General features: G+C 34.0%; 1 protein-coding gene across 5 annotated transcripts in view; it reads left to right on the forward strand.

Moving 5' to 3' along the window:
* Window positions 1–17,222, forward strand: part of LOC113497943 (potassium voltage-gated channel protein Shal) — a 70,146-nt gene that overhangs the window by 1,964 nt on the left and 50,960 nt on the right. The gene's annotated exons all lie outside the window — the stretch shown is intronic.

Here is a 17,222-nt window from a genome sequence, read left to right on the forward strand (position 1 = left end):
CACATTTTTACGATTTTATTATAAGTATCTAATAGAATTCCTTGAAGTTACTTTGTCATTTTCAAAAGTCTTGTGCGTATTATGACTACAAAATAACTATTTCAACAAACTACTTCATTTGACCCACACTAAGACACCAATTGCTAATGATCATAATATCCACATTCCTAAAGATTTCAAACTTGTTTCCAGTTTCATATTTTCAGTCAAATCAGGTCAAATCTCAACTTGCGATGTTCACATAAAGTCATAAATGTCACTCAAAATTGAGTGTCGAACCGGCAAACTTGACGAATGACGTCATATCCTGTCAAACTTGGAAAAGGTTTTATGCTCTCGCTTTTATGGGGATGGGATCGACAGATGGCGTGGGATTTATGGTATAAATGGTACAATGGCATATCATATATTACGGCATAAAAGATTCTACAGAAAATGTAGGCCGAGTCCATTTTAGTATTTTATCAAACAATATATTTACGCTTGATAATTTTTTTGTATTCCAGTCATCGTTTTAATTGACAATAAAATCTTAAAGCCATTAAAAACATGTAAAAAAACTGTTCTTTTCTATTAAATTATTAAAACATAGACCAAAATGAGCACTCTACTGATTCTTTATGAATCCTTTAAAACTTAAATGGAATCTTACAGCAGCTTTTAATTCTAAATTAAAAGTCCCTTTCCCATCCCTATGGAAAATTGGAAAATAGCTAGCTTCTTACATTTTAATATTTAAATAAGTTGTTTTAACAAAACTAAAAAAAGTAGATAAAACATAAAATATTTAGTAATTAGAAAACATAGTTATTACATAATAATTGTTATTCCTCCTCTATTTAATGCCATAGTTCATAGGCCGAAAAACAATTGCCAACCACTTCTCAAGAACTCTTAAAAAAGCAAATAAAAAAGTTATCGTGACGTCACGTTTTAGGACGTAATAAAACTCGATCAAGTGTTGTAAGGGTGTAGAGACATTATATCGTAACAGCTGAGAGGATATCGAAAGTAGTTTTTTCGACATTATTTTATTATTCGCCGAATGTAGATGCTAAAGAACGTAATTCGCGAATTATTGTCGTGTGGTAAGAATACCGTTTTTAACAATAACACGAATATTTATTTTAGGCTTGATGTTGGAAGAAAGGAATATGTATCTGTTATCTTATCTATACTAAGTTTGTTTGTTTGTTTGAACGCGATAATCTCAGGAACTACTGGTTCAAATCGAAAAATTATTTTCGAGTTGAATAGACCATTCATCGAGGAAGGTTTTAGGCTATATATCATCACGCTACGACTAATAGGAGCGAAGATACAATGGAAAATGTGAAAAAAACAGGGCAGGTATAAATCATAACTTATATCTTATAGTCTATAACAGCTAGTAAAAGATAAAGATATGGATAGGGATATATTATTACACCAAAAAAAGGGTTCAATTCTTGATACACCTGTATTACATACGACAGTAGTCCGAGAGCTAGCACAAAACAGAGCAAGATTTTGGGAAGCTGCAATGCTAAGAGCGATTTTGCGTTCAATGTAACTTGTACTGCTAAGATCAACATAAGCTTTTAAATTAATTATTAACGTGATAAAGATTTATTAAAAAACTTATATAATTATAACTGCTCTATATTTAAATAATGAGTTTCTAATGAACCTCATTGTATTTTTTCTTTAATAAAATAAACAGACACGGTTATTCTGTAACACTTTCGAGTTAGTGCATGATTACCTTAATGATAAGTTTTTTTTAACAATTTTATGGCTATTTTATCGTTTTGAAGTTTGGCAATAAAATACGATACTGAAGAATATTTTTTTATGACTTTTTTATATATTTAGTTAATGATTATTATGTGTATTTAAAACCTACTATTTTTTTGTAGGTATTTTTTTTTGTTTCATAGCTTAGCCAAGAGCTTTCACTATAGAAACAATTTAGAGCATAGATAGACCTTAAATCAGTGCGGGTTGGTGCTTCCAACATTCAATATTTGGAATCCAAGTTTCCACACAATGTTTTCCCCTTCACCGTTTGTCAGAGGTGTTCTGGTATAACAACTTTATAGTGTCTTTGAAAAAGTCACTTTGGTATTTGCTTGATTGGATTCAAACCTAAAGCCTCGTTCTTATAAATCCATTCATAGAACCGCAAAGCCACGACGACATTTTACGACATACACACATAACCATACAAATTCTATCGCGATTCATATTTAAATTTCATACATATTTTCATGCAGACTGTTTATACGATCACCATTCAATATGCTATTAACCCCATATGTTATGGCAACGTTTATGGTAAACTATGCACATACATTTGAATAACACCAATAAGGAATCGAACCACTCATGTTCGGTCCCCCTACCACCATACCTTGAAGTAATATCATTGCAGTTGAGTGAGCGAGAGAGCACTATACACTTCGTAGAGCGTCGTCTCTTTTCCACATTTGCAATATTACCTTAAAAGCTAGTGGACGCAGTCTGATGCCACCAAGGTATCATGTTTTCGCCACCGCTCAAGGACATGTAAAAATAAACCTCTAAAAATAGGCCTCGGTAAAAATAGGCTTGAGAGGTCGCGGTCTCAAGTAGGTTGTGTTTTATGGGGTTGTGATCTCTCTGTTAAGTCCTGCAGTTGTCAATTGGCTTCAGTTAGAAAGGATATGAGTTCAGACAATGTTCAGTATTTAAAAGTATGTGTACAAAATCATCTTTGGTGAGCAGTTAGGCATTTGAAAATTACTATCATTATAAATACAGCTCCTTTGATGATAAGGTCATCTCACTTGAAAAAATTGAACAAATCTTTACCGTACTTAACATTAAACAAATTTGAATTATGCTAACACAAATCACCCACACTTTCATTTTACAATATTTTGAAACATATTCCTGAAAACCGACCTTTTATATTTCAACCCCAAACACACATGCAGAACGCGACACGACTCTTTAAGTAAAAGTAAACACAACTGATGACGTTGTAACAACAATATGTAAGTCAAAATGATTGATAGTACAACCCTCTGTATACATCTATACGTATCTCAACCGTGACTCAACCCTCCCGGGGATGAAACGCAACGTCATTCAACCCGCCTCGCGCATTAGTATGATAAATATTTTATATTAAAGTATAGCGAATGAGAGCGTGGTATTTGAAAGGTGGGATAGGTAAGATCAGTGACCTTTTGATGACTCAGATTTTTTATTTTTATAGAATGCTAGCGAAAGCTCGCTGTTTCAACCTCTTTGATGTCTATTACCGTGGTAAGAATAAAGTCGTACTGGGATGTTCTTCTTTTGCGATTTGATCTTTTATAAAAATTCCTTTGTATCTGTTCAGCCGTATTAGTAAGAACATAGTCAAACAAGGATGTTTTTTGAGACTTGATCCTGGATACAAGTTTTATCAAAATCTTGTTGTAAATGTGTAATAGACGTCTTTTTTATCACTTTGCCGGAGGAAGAATTTATATTTATAAGTTTGAAAAATAAATTGTATTTTTTCTTATTATAATTTGGGACTGGCATAGCATAAATACGAGATCTTTTTACTTACATTAGTATTTAAGCAAAAGAAGTTGATCTACCATCAAATTTATTACCGTATCAATAATGGCCTAAGATACCGCATAAGCATGAGATACCCTGACTTTGTTTCGACCTTTCTTCTCAGGGTAATCAGATAGGAAATGTCGATTACATTACAACAGTTTATGAGACCCAACCTGATCACAGTAAACAATGAAACAACAATAATATTGTTCCATTTAACCTTTTTGTAACAGAACGATAAAAATCTCCAAAAATATAGAGCGCTTTATAAATGTTCGTTTCACGGCTCACATTTCATCCCGTCATAGGGGTGCGTGTTGTATCTGGACCACGAATATCATCAGAAACACGATTCTATCTGCAATACACCGTTATTTATGATCCTGTATAAGGGTGGTCTTGTATCTGAAAATGTATATTTTTTTGTCATATTTTTTGGATTTTTCGGTGTAGAGTTTTTAATTGGACTCGTTTTTGTGTAAGGTTTTGTCAACTTGCGGATTTGCTTGTGTAAATGTCTATGTTCAGAGATTGGCTTATGTAGATATGAGATATTTTGAAAAAAAACTTTTTTTCTTAGTATTTAAATTCAAGTCTGTATGTATAGAAGGTGATTCTTCTTTTTTGTAATAAACTGTTACTTTTTAGGCTTTTATACCAAAAGCGAAAAATCAGATATCGCAAAGGCTCTTCTGTCTGGTACGCTTTCAGTCTGTCTGACACCAAGCTATTCGTGATGAACTGTTATAGGTAGATACTTGAATATTTCAAAGATGATATAGATATTTCTGTTCAAGCCGTATCGGAAAAAAAAATTAGATTAAGCAGCGATTTGTGCAGCCATAAATTTGATTTGTGCACATTTTTGTAGCAAAATTGATTGTTACTATTCTTTTCTAAGCTTTTTAAGAAGATATACATATACTAGCTGTTGCCCGCGACTTCGTTCCCGTGGGTAGAAGATATAAGTTATGATTTATACATGCCCCGTTTTTTTCACATTTTCCATTGTATCTTCGCTCCTATTCGTCGCAGCGTGATGGTTTATAGCCTAAAGCCTCGATGAATGGTCTATTCAACACAAAAATATTTTTTCCACTTGGGTCAGTAGTTCCTGAGATTAGCGCGTTCAAACAAACGAACAAAGAAACTCTTCAGCTTTATTATTAAATGATGTAACGGTTTACTCACGCGTATTTATCGGGGTAGCCCGACTAGCTTTATATATTAGTATAGATTAACATGCACATGACCGGTATTAAACACAACCCTCATCTGCAGCAATTGAGTAAATACCTACGAAAATGTCATTACCGTGCTACGAACGCATAACCCATCAAAACACTAGTCTACAATTACAGTTTACCCCGGGGCTGTTTATTTAGGAGCACGTGTAACCTTACCGGGATGAATCCCGTTTACCTAACTAGATAGACCGCCTTAGGGCTTGCGGGGTAATTATTGCAGGGTAGTTCTATTTTATGTATGGATGTCTTGAACGTGTGTCGATGCATGAGTATAAGAGAAGAAGATTCGTTATGGTGTGATGAAAAAACGTTTGTTAATTTGTGTTTGTGTATGTTTGTCATTTATTTACGATCAAATGTGGAACTAAGAATAAAATTAAAAAAAAATATCTGACGCCCTTTTCTGAGCACTGAAAACACACACTTGGACATATTATTATGTTTTTGGAAAATTCATGTACAAAGCCGAGTTTAACCCAAAGACAGACAGTACAGATTTTTTATTATGAAAAGACTCCTGAAGTAAGGAATTTAACCGTAACTAATATAGGCAAGGTAACAGCTAGTTATTCTGTAAAATATTTCAAAACATGACAGAGGCTTCCTTTTCAAAAAATATTTTCAATCAATTTCTGCAATTTGTGGCCACATATAAAAATATATGGCAACAATAAATTAAAACAAAAAGCTTTTAATTTTGTTTACATTCCAAGACTACTGAAAATTATCTCAAAAAACACAACAAAAAGAAAATTGACCTCCAATATGTCGAAATGTGTCGCGATATAGGTCAATGATTCCAACGTCAGACGCCCAAGGTTCAATACCTGGACGATGTATTATTAGCTGTGTGGTTATAAAGTTAGTCATAGTCAATATATGTTAAATGTATTGAAAGTAAATAAAACGGGTAATAATGGTGGACGTTAAATCTATTCTCGAGTGTGAATGGAGTGTCTAGCGTAAGTTTGACTGATTTTGGGGTAGGCAGGACTATTGGTGATAATATGTTTTCATAAAGCTTTTAATCATGGCATAAATGTTTTTTTGTCCTTTTTGTCTAAGGGAAGTATTAATATTTTTATTATCTCTTTTCTTTATGTGTTTAGCTGAAATAGCTAGACTAATTTCAATATTTTTTGGTGACCTGGATGGTTTAGATTCAAAAGTTTCCTAGAAAATTTTCAAAACGAGGAATTAAATACATTGCTAATGTCAATATTTTCATGATGATCCCTATCTATGATACTCAATACTTTATTGACAAGTACAACAATAAATAACCGAATTACAGAAACCGCTAAGGTACAGTAGACCAAACACCATTTACAAAAACCGATCTTATAGCTTCTCGAATAAAGACCATATTTGCATGCATCATTTTAAAATTATAGCGAGTACCTCATAATTTCCTAAAACTGACCTTATCATGTGCGAATTAGAGTTGATATTTGCATGTAACGTTTACCCCAATGTTGTTAAAATATAAAAAAGGCGAATTTCTCAGTATGTTTCAGAAATTCTGTGTCACTACTTGAATTATTGATATTTCTTTCTCTCGGGGGCTTCTAGTAAATGGTCGGGATGTTATTTTTCCCTTGGCCTCTATAAGGTGTTTAAATAATAATAACTGACCCTAAGTTGAATGTCTGAGGGCCTGTGAGCTCTTAAAATATTATTGACTACGGAATGCTGACTAGTTGAGGTCACCACGCCAAACCCACAATGCGCAATGTGTCTCAGATTCGACATACATTTATGTGGTTCACGAATGCTTGTTCTGAGTCTGGGTGTATTTGTGAACGTGATTTGAATGTTTGTTAAGCCCCTGCGACACAACTATTACATTTCTTACTGCAGAAGTCATTTGACTCAGTATACTGTATTTTATCTTTTCTGGTATTCCCATAACTCATCAAGTTCAGATCATTAGTTTTTTTTTGAAGTCGGTACTCTACCAAAATCCACACACGCTTTTTAATATTTAATTTCAACACGAAAACAATTCGCTCTTAACCGTAAAAGGTTATTCCAATAAATAAGTTTGACCTTAGCCAATCGCGGTAACGACCTCGACTCTTATAAAGAACGTGGTTTGTGGCCACACCTGCTCTGCTAGTCCTGAAATAATAAACACGCACGGGCATTGAACTCTGGACTTTGATGTCTTAGAGAAGTCACGGAGTTTTTTGTACTGTCTAAAAATGGACTGGAATGGAGTTTAAGTTTGATTTGTCAAAGAAGACAAACTAATTTTAAGGTAAAAAAAAACGACTCCGCGCTAAGGAATTTAATCATTATGCCACAAACATTCACATGCACAAAGACACTCAGACTCAGGACAAGTAGTTTTTTAGAGCAATTCAATATTTTGAACTAAAGATCAATTGAATATTGATCGTATCTTTTAATCCACAATAGGTAATACTCTAAAAACTCTAAAAAAATAATCTTACAAACATTAGAGGAGCTAACCACTCCTAACTTTGACAACGAAAATAAGTTCTTCAAAAAACATCAGCTCCTTTTTCTTACGACACCTAATATCTATTCATTAAAAACCACGACAAAACCAAATGCTGAAACCAACCAAGCATCTTCGTCCTCACGTTAACAACAAACTTGACCCTCCAGTATCCAAAATAGAACACACTTTACATACACACCGTCTAAAAGAAGATCATTGAAACAAAGAGTCTTAATACAATATTAGTTGTCCGTGACGTTCATAGTAAACATGGAGTCCTTCAGCCAGGTATCAATTATTAAACCGTATCGTGTTCGCAGCTGAGATTGACGCATATTCGCGCTACACGAGCGTATTAAACTTGAGTACGATTACCGACCTTCTTGGTATGGCTGTCAGTACAATTTGCATTGGAAACGGGATGTAATCACTTATTAGTGGTAGTTTTTAGTATATAATAACAGCCTATATATACGTCCTACTTCTGAACACAAGCCTTTTCCTGTATGGGGAAGGTTTAAGCATTGCTCACCACGCCAGCTCACTGCGGGTTGGTGATTTCAGATTCCCATATTTGGAATTCAGGTTTCCTCACTATGTATTCCATCACTGTTCTGACAATATTTAAATAAGTGTGTATTATTTGACCCCCTATGATCCCCATTAGTACAAGTATTTGTGTGATCCACGAACGCTTGCTCTGAGTCTGGGTGTCTTTGTACTTGTGACTTAAATGTTTGAGAAAGCGCAAAACGACACTAAGATTAAATTCCTTCGTTAGGAAGTCGTAATAAAAAAAAATACATTAAAACCAACATACCTCAAAAAAATGAAAAAAACTCAAGTGAAAATTGCAAATATCAATAATGTAATAATAATAATATTACTAAAAATAGGCAGCCCTAATCTCACCAGTCAAATCCTAACCGCTGTATCGACGGCAAAATTTTTGATGGCTACTTTAAAATTATCTGGAGCGAAGCCAAAACCACCAAATGTATACAGAAGGTCAAATTGTTTTTATGTTTTACGCACCTCACTGTACGATACATTCTTACAAGCAATACTCATATCACCATTAACATTTAAAAGAAAAAAGTATTTACTTCAAGAATAAGGAGTTTGTCATGGGTACAATGATCTCTTTAGTGTAATTTGATCGAAATTATTACCCTAAATACCCATATTAAATACTAGCTGTTGCCTGCGACTTTGTCCGCGTGGTTAGAAGATACGATAACGATTTATACCTGCCCTGTTTTTTTTCACATTTTCCATTGTATTTTCGCTCCTATTAGTCGCAGCGTGATGGTTTATAGCCTAAAGCCTTCCTTGATGAAGGATCTATTCAACACAAAAATATTTTTTCAATTTGGACCTGTAGTTCCTGAGATTATCGCGTTCAAACAAACAAACAAACTCTTCAGCTTTATATATTAGTATAGATTTATGTTTAATTAAAATACGAAGAATATTTATTAGAAGTGTTATTTTACGAATGCATTAGAAGTCCGATGATATTTTACAACATTGGTGTAAGTAGAATATAGTGGCTCTTGTGGACAAAAAAACTCTACAAGTGGTACTTAATTTCGATGTATTTCTTAGAGTGCGATTTATTACTTCTATATTTAAACTGATTCAATCATTGAAACAATTGTATTACGTCACTTATAGACGAAGGTATATAATAATTTCTGAAATAATCTTCCAATAAGACTGCAAGGTTTACTTATAGGAGGTACACAATATGTAGTCCAAAGACATACATATACATAAAATTAAAGGTAATTCCTCTACAAATACTTAAACATGGTCACCCTTGCTAAACAGACAAGTAAACAAATCGTGATTCATAACTGAGAAAAAAAATTGTAAACATTGGCAGCAGTAACTGCGTCGCTGTCACTGTGATATCTCCAACGATGTTTTCTAAATATCATTATGTTTTGTAGCGTATTTCAATTTAATAACAACTAGTTGTACCCCGCGGACCCGCCCGATACAAGCTATCGTTGTATTGACAGTGAGTGTTCCGCCCCGTACTGAATTTCCAATATTGTGTTAGAAAAAGGCTTAGGAGATTACGAATAGTGTCATTTAATCCATTTTTATTCATTCATTGGCAATTGTAAGTAAATTGGGCGCTTTCCTCTTTTTGGACTTAAGAACTTTTTGCTTGTCATTGATTTTCAAAAGAAGATACAGTATCTTTATAATAACTATCGTGAGACTGATTCATTATTAAATGGTGTTTTGTGATCTGATGTGAAACTAGTCGGGCACCCCCGATAAATACGCGTGATTAAACCGTTACATCATTTAATAAGATACAGTATCTTTTAAGAAGACTTAGCACGAGATTTTGTTTATAATTTTAACCTATGATCCTTTTGAACTAAAGGGAGTATAAGCATACATTTATAAGCACGAACGTTTCATATATCTTGCAACAAAACTTGCCAAACCAACCTGCTACCTGCATTGCAGTGTGAATAAATTCCTTTGAATATTCTCGCTACATTTCGACATTTGACTTTTGAATAGAAAGCGTAAAAGCCTCGAAAGATGCTACATTTATCTTACTTATATTATAAACACTAGCCTTTCGCCCTCGGCTTTGCCCGCGTTGAGGTCGGTTTTATGAAATTTCCAAGAGAACTCTTCAAAAGTCCGGGATAAGAACTATCCTATGTTCTTTCTCAAGGTCAACTCTATCTCTGTACGAAATTTCATTAAAATCAGTTTCGTGGTTTAGACGCGAAAGCGTAACAGGCAGACAGACAGACAGATTTACTTTCGCATTTATAATATTAGTAGGGATGACAGTTTGTCTGTATGGGTGTTTTTACTCTTTCACGCAAAAACCACGATCTATGATCCCGTATAATATTTTTGATTTGTACCGGGCGGGCAACATCTAGTACCTTCATATATTAAATACATAAATAAAAAGAAACAAATATATGAGAAACAAAAAACAACATTTTTACACAAACACCAATCGTTAAACAGCGCCAATTTACAATTTTGCACTGAACCGTTTCATGTGTGAAATGGTTTATAGGAGTCATAAAATCAAAACACATAAAATCTGCAGTATGCACTGCTGTTAATTTTAGAAGTTACTATTAAAGAGTAATTTTATTGGTCTATGTGAATTTGTTAATAATTTGCTGTATTTTTGAGAGAGGACAATAGGGATGATGACTGGGTATTAAAAGAAAAATTCTCATTAGTCCCTCAGATAATTGAAAAGTATGAGACACGTATTTTTTCCTTTTTCAGAAAAACTAGAATTGACAAAGATTAACTGCTTTAAAGTTTAGGAGATATGGCTTGTGTCGTAACGATATGGTAAAATTTATACTCAATCGTGACGTCAGCGTAAGTTTCATTCACTGTAATTTGGTCAATTTATGTTTGGGGATCAAATTAAAAAATACGTATCCATTATTATACAAAAAACTACCAGACGGACACTGCAAAAAAATTGTCATCATCCCTATCTATACTTCTATATCTATACTTTCTATACTTACTTAATATATAAAGCTGAAGAGTTTGTTTGTTTGAACGCGCTAATCTTAGGAACTACTGATCCAAATTGAAAAAATATTTTTCTGTTGAATAGACCATTCTTCGAGGAAGGCTTTAGGCTATAAACCATCACGCTGCGACTAATAAGAGCGAAGATACAATGGAAAATGTGAAAAAAACAGGGCAGGTATAAATCATAACTTATATCTTCTACCCACGGGGACGAAGTCGCAGGCAACCGCTAGTTGTTTCTAATATTAAGGCCTACAAGCATGCTTTAAAGAACTGTTATCGGTGATACGGAAGCGTGACAGCACCATACACGGTATAGAGTGGCATCTCTTTTGTACAATAACATTGAGATTACTATAGATACTTTGACGTGCCGTGCGGATAGCCGTTAAGGTCATCAGGCCACACTGAGAGCGACGTGTCGCCGAGTAGGAAAAGCGTTTGTGCAAGAGAGCATGTAACCCTCACAAGCGATTGAAGTAAATTTTTTTTGCTATTGTACGAGATGGCAATTATTATTATCCAATTATTTTTTTGGCAAACTTTTTTAATTGATTTGTTTATAATCTATCTATGGACAAAATCAAAAATATTTGAAAAACAATGGTACAGAAACTTAACGCCGTATTGCCTTAACGGACTTCCATTGCATTGTCATCCAGTTACCTTCTAGTCGCGGGAAAGAAGTTTTACTTCAAAAATCAAAATAAAAAAGGACACAGAAAACTAAAATGCTAAGCTCTATCATTAAAAAGCATTGCTCATTACTGAGTCTATAAAGGTCACTGACCGCTCGTCCAAAACTCTCCATTTTTAATTAAATTAATTCGTTCACTTTAATGCCACACCGTTTACCCAGGAGGGCTGCAGTGATACGCTCAGCCTCTAGGTAATGAATGCATCTGGAGCGAGTGTGCGCACACATACATACTAATGTCGATACATAGATTAATATAGAGCTGATAATTACTTTTCATTAATTAAGATGTTGAGTTAGATTTGAGATGTTCTGAAGAGTTTCAGTTGAGAGCTTTTGTTGAATGTTGAATCGAAGAGGTGAATGATTGAAAAAGGTTAATATAGGTTTTTGTTTATAAAATTTAATTTGACAAACTGTATTTTAGATCTTGAAATACATGTTAAATATACAGTTAATTTAAAATTATTGTCTACACCCAATTTTTAACCAGCTTAAAGAATATTACTTTCTTACTTTACGTTTGTTGACAGATCAAACTCTATAATCAAATATCAAGCAAGCCAAACGGCTAGACGAAATTTACTCTTGTCTTAGCTAGCACACGCATCGGTGGCTTCTGTGGATATTGCTTAAAAAACTACTTACCTGTTCATTTGGATTATCTTAATACTAAATTCCATCAAAATTGGGTATTTGACTAATGAAAAATAAAAATATATCGCACATGTATTTTTAATTTTATCAAAAGTTTTACGACGTCACTTATTTGTACACTTTACTGACAAGTGACGTTAATAACCCCCCACTTCCATAAATTCTACAAACTATGATACTTTTTGTAGCCATATTTTTTACTAATTTGAATAAATAAAAACACTTGTCCAATAATTTCTAGAAATCTACACGTTTACCGCCAGCCAAATGTAGTTTGCGTAGGTCAGCTAGTAAATAAATATACGTTAACTAATCGAATATTCAACACATATTTATCGTAGTATATACCCGAATAAATATATCGTGTCTCCCTGCTCTACTTGCATTCATTATGGAATCGTTGGGGAATTCGAGAGATATTAGACTTGGGTTCGATTTCCGGGTCACGCCGGCCCAGGGTCGCCCTGTTCAATACGCTTCGCTTATATACGATCTTATTAGTATACGGTTGACAAAATAAGCTGATATATCTAGAAGTAGGTATCTCGCATTTTGAGATATACATTATATATAGTGGTTTCTTAGGTATACGCGAATATTAGACATAGAAATAAAATATCATGTCGCGGTACTTGTGACATAATTAAGGACTCCGGTTGGGTCTGAAACTAGTCAGGCTAACTTTCATTCAATTTACTTTAGTTAACTATAAATCATGACTGTCAATCATTTTTCTTAACTAATTTTCTTCCATGCTATTTTGGGATTCCTTTACCAGTCCGGACAAAGTACATACCTTCGGATTTTATGGATCAAAAACAAAGAAACTATCTTTAAAATACTAAAGAAATTGGTCAAAAAATCCATCTTACATTATTTTCTTTAAAAGAAATATCTTGAAGAAATTCGTTGATTTTTCAAGCATAGAATCTCTATTCTAATCACAACCGGGATATAATTAATCAATTTATATACCTATATAAGTTCCCAAGCATTGTAATATAAGTTTCCAAGTAAATTCCGTTGTAAGGCTTCGAAACTTGTGCGGAATCCTTTCAACATAGTTATTTGTTGTTGGCATTCAACAATACGTCTATTGTTTAAACATTGAACTTAAAAATAACAAGGTTGTTAATTATTAATTTGATTATTTGGTGAGAGTGTTTGGATATTTGCAATTTATACTGAAGCATTTTGAAAGTAATACTTACTAATTCATTCTTAGGTTCAAAACAGAAGAGGTAAAAAACAGGAATGGAATTTAGCTGTATGATCGTCTGTCACAAGGCCGTATCTCATGAATCGTGAGAGGCAGAGTTTATTGTTTCACAATTTTTATTATAGCAACAACAATACACCTCTGAATAATTAAACTTACGGGCCATCACAGTTCAAGAGATCTAGCGTAGTTACAGACGAACTTACAGCTAATGGATTAACAGCGGAGTCTAAGTAACAGGGTTATTTTTTACCGTTTGGGTTTGGGCTTTTTTAAGTTTAAAAATACAATTACACGATTTGTTTTTTTACGTTATATAACTTTTATTTTCAAATAGTCGATGAAAGACTTCGCAGTCACCTCAAGCCCATGACACTTATAAGTAGTTTCGAGCATAAATCGCATCAGATCAACATTATCCAGACGCTCTGATAAATGGAAAACGTATAGGCTGAAACATTTTCTTAAACTCTTGCAGCAACACAAACCATAATAAATTCTATAGCCATCAATTCAAAGTGCTTTTTCGAAAGTCTAACAACAAAATTTATTAAAAACTTCCAAAAAGATTAATCGTAGTTATTTATGATTTCTAGAAATCGTATATATTTTATTTGTAAGGTCGTTTTTGGAAGGCGTTTTGAAATGTATACATATCCACCTTAAGAATCGTAAATTACTAAACCGGGAATCGAACCGAAGTTGAGATTGTTTAAGAGTTGTTTGCAGACTCCGTTGACGTCACTAGACTCGCGCATGCGCCTTGAATCTGTGTCGCTGGTGCATTGAAAATATATTATGTTGATATAGTTGCAAAATTGATTCGATTTATACAGGGTGGTTATATTTTGTCATTAAATAAAGTATAGTGGTTTCTTAGGTTTACGCGAATGTTAGACATTGAAATGAAACTACTTTTACGGATTTTATCGCAGTTAATTTTTTGACTTTAGTTCCCGACGTTTCGACACCTTTGCAACTATCATGGTCACGGGCAGACTTGATCTTTGAAAGAAGTTGAACATGTTATGACTACCTATGTATATCATTTAACTTGTAAAAAGTTAGATTTTGAATCCCAATCTAAAATAAACATTTCAAAAATGATATTTAGACGAAGAAGCAAACGGATACAAAATGTTATTCTTATACTTTAAGATTTATCTTGACACTTTATTTGATTTGAGTTACAATTTTAACCTCAGATCAATACAACTTTTAGAAAAACATGTTTCTTATGAATGAAAATATTTCATTTTTTTAATATACTTTGACTCAAAATTCATTTATAAAGTAGTCCAAATATACACGTATACCAGCCTGCAATGGATTCAGCCCACAATTTAACCGAGGTCATTTATTTCGTCGACGGGAGCCGGACAGCTGAAAATATCTGAAAATGTATAGTTTTCAGCCGAACCCAATGTATCTGCAGTATTATTTATTTACACCAATTCCTCCGAAAAGTTATTTTATATTTGTAACACTTTTCTACCTAGTTTATTTTGAAAATGTACAAATATATGTATGATTTTTCTCAGTCCAGCCTTTTGCCCAAATATGTTGAAATCGGCTTCCAGGCTATTCCGGATGCAGCTAAGTACCAGTGTTTTACAAGGAGCGACTGCCTATCTGACCTCCTCAACCCAGTTACCTGGGCAACACGATACCCTTTAGTAAGACTGGTTATAAGATATTCTAGTTTAAATAGTAATAGTTCCCCCAAATCCCTATATTTGGCCACTTGAAACCAGCCTATGCAGTATGCGTTGAAAACATCTCTGACGTAAAATACATGTTAAAAAGCCTTGTTCAATTTTATTCAGGTAAAAATATAACTTATCCATTGTTTCCATATTCAGACGCAATCATAAAATATTCCCTCTCAAGCCGCGAATGATAAATATCTCACTACCCGCATTGCTCAAACCGTAACGATCCATATATTGCAAGGTAAAAATTGAGTATTGGGTTTGCGACAAGCTTTGACACATGCCCATCATCCTGTAATCCAGGATCTACAATGAAAACCACAGAGTACTTAATATCACGCACACAATAATTTAAAAAGCGTTTCTTTTGAAATTATTAGTTTAAGTTAATAAGACGAATTAGAGAAATTTTCTCTTCTAGAAGAAAGAGAAAAGAAATAAGTATGCTGCAAAGTGTAAAAATTGCAAATAAGCAGTCAAGGGGAGACTTGCAAAACTGCGGGTTCCGTACGAATAGGCCAAAGAAAAATGAATCGGTTGAGTGACCAACATATTTGAGCGTTATATAGCGTAGCGGGAACAGGAATACTTCATCTAACGAAATTTCAAGTGTCTAGCTATATCCATAAGATAAAACCTGGATATAGACAGACAGACAGCTAGACGGTTAGACAGACATACATCGGTCTCTCAGTGATAAGGTTCCGTTTTTACCATTTTCATACGGTACCCTAAAAATAAACCGTCGCGCCACCCCAGAAATAACTTTACCAATTAAGTTTGAGCTGGATTTAGGTCAACCGTTTACAGCTGCACCTGGTACTGAGGTGAAAGAGACTTGGCACTTCGTTAAAGGCGACAGCTTTAGGGTTGAAATCATTGAGTTGACGTGCATTGGACTGCTGTGTCTTGGGTTTATTTTTAGTTTAGATTTGAAATTTTATAAATTTTATATTCCAATTTTATGGTGTTTTACTTTTTTATTATGAAGGTTTCATTTAGTTGTAGCTGTGTTTATCTGTTTATCTGTCCGTTTGTAATACAATCTTGCATGTTGAATTTTATCCTCTTGCCGGTTTCTAAGAGCTGTAATTTTGACAGCATTTTTAATCATGACATCTGATGGTGGATCTGGAAAATGGTCGTAAGAGTTCCGTTAAAAAATATGCCAAGATTCGTTTTAATTGTCTTGTTGAGTATTTGTTTGTAAAGATAATTATTGATGGGGTCCGATACAGGGAGCTGTCTATGTAAAATTGACATTCAATAAGTGCTACTTTGTAGCTTGGTTTTAATGAATGCATTAAATTGCTATAAAAGCAATATCATCATCATCGTCATCATCAGCCCATACTCGTCCACTGCTGGGCATAGGCCTCCCCAATTGCACGCTTTCGAGATCTATCTCCGGCTGCTCGCATCCAGCTCCTGCTAGCCATCTAGTGTAGACCATCACTATACTCAAAGCTAGTTTTTTTTTTCTTTTATATAAGCTTGTTCTCTAAATCTATTTGAGAACGAGTATTGATCGCCGCGGTTGCTAGCTAGCGAGTCTGCGGTTACAGATTGCAATTTCGAATCTGGATATTCTCAAGATATTTCGCTTCACCGCTTGTCTGTAGTATCGCATGGTACTAAGATAGTACATATCATTATTTGATACTATGTAAAACTAATATTTTAGAGTAAATGAGATGTAGTCTGAAATATTTGAACGAGAATATTTTGATGAAATCCGTGATTTGATGACGAATTGCGATCGTAGTTTTTTTTAATAAAGAATTCATTTGTTTTACCCCTTAAAAGTATAAAAGAGTTATTAAGTAAACGGACAGTTACAGTCGGCTATTATAACCACCGTTGTTTATAACCAAAATTCTATTTCCTCAATGAAACACAATTAATTATATTATCCAATTTTCTTCCACCATTTGTAGCCAACAGCGTCGACTCACTTTATTTCTCTGAAAATATTTAAGGACAAGAAACACTACCGGTCTGTTACGACAGGGGGTTATTAATTACATCCCCCCAACCCCTTGAAGGTTGAGAGGGGTTCAACCCCCCAGGAATAATAGAGAGTGGTAACAAT

This window comes from Trichoplusia ni, chromosome 10 (assembly GCF_003590095.1).
Source record: "Trichoplusia ni isolate ovarian cell line Hi5 chromosome 10, tn1, whole genome shotgun sequence".
Taxonomy (NCBI): domain Eukaryota; kingdom Metazoa; phylum Arthropoda; class Insecta; order Lepidoptera; family Noctuidae; genus Trichoplusia; species Trichoplusia ni.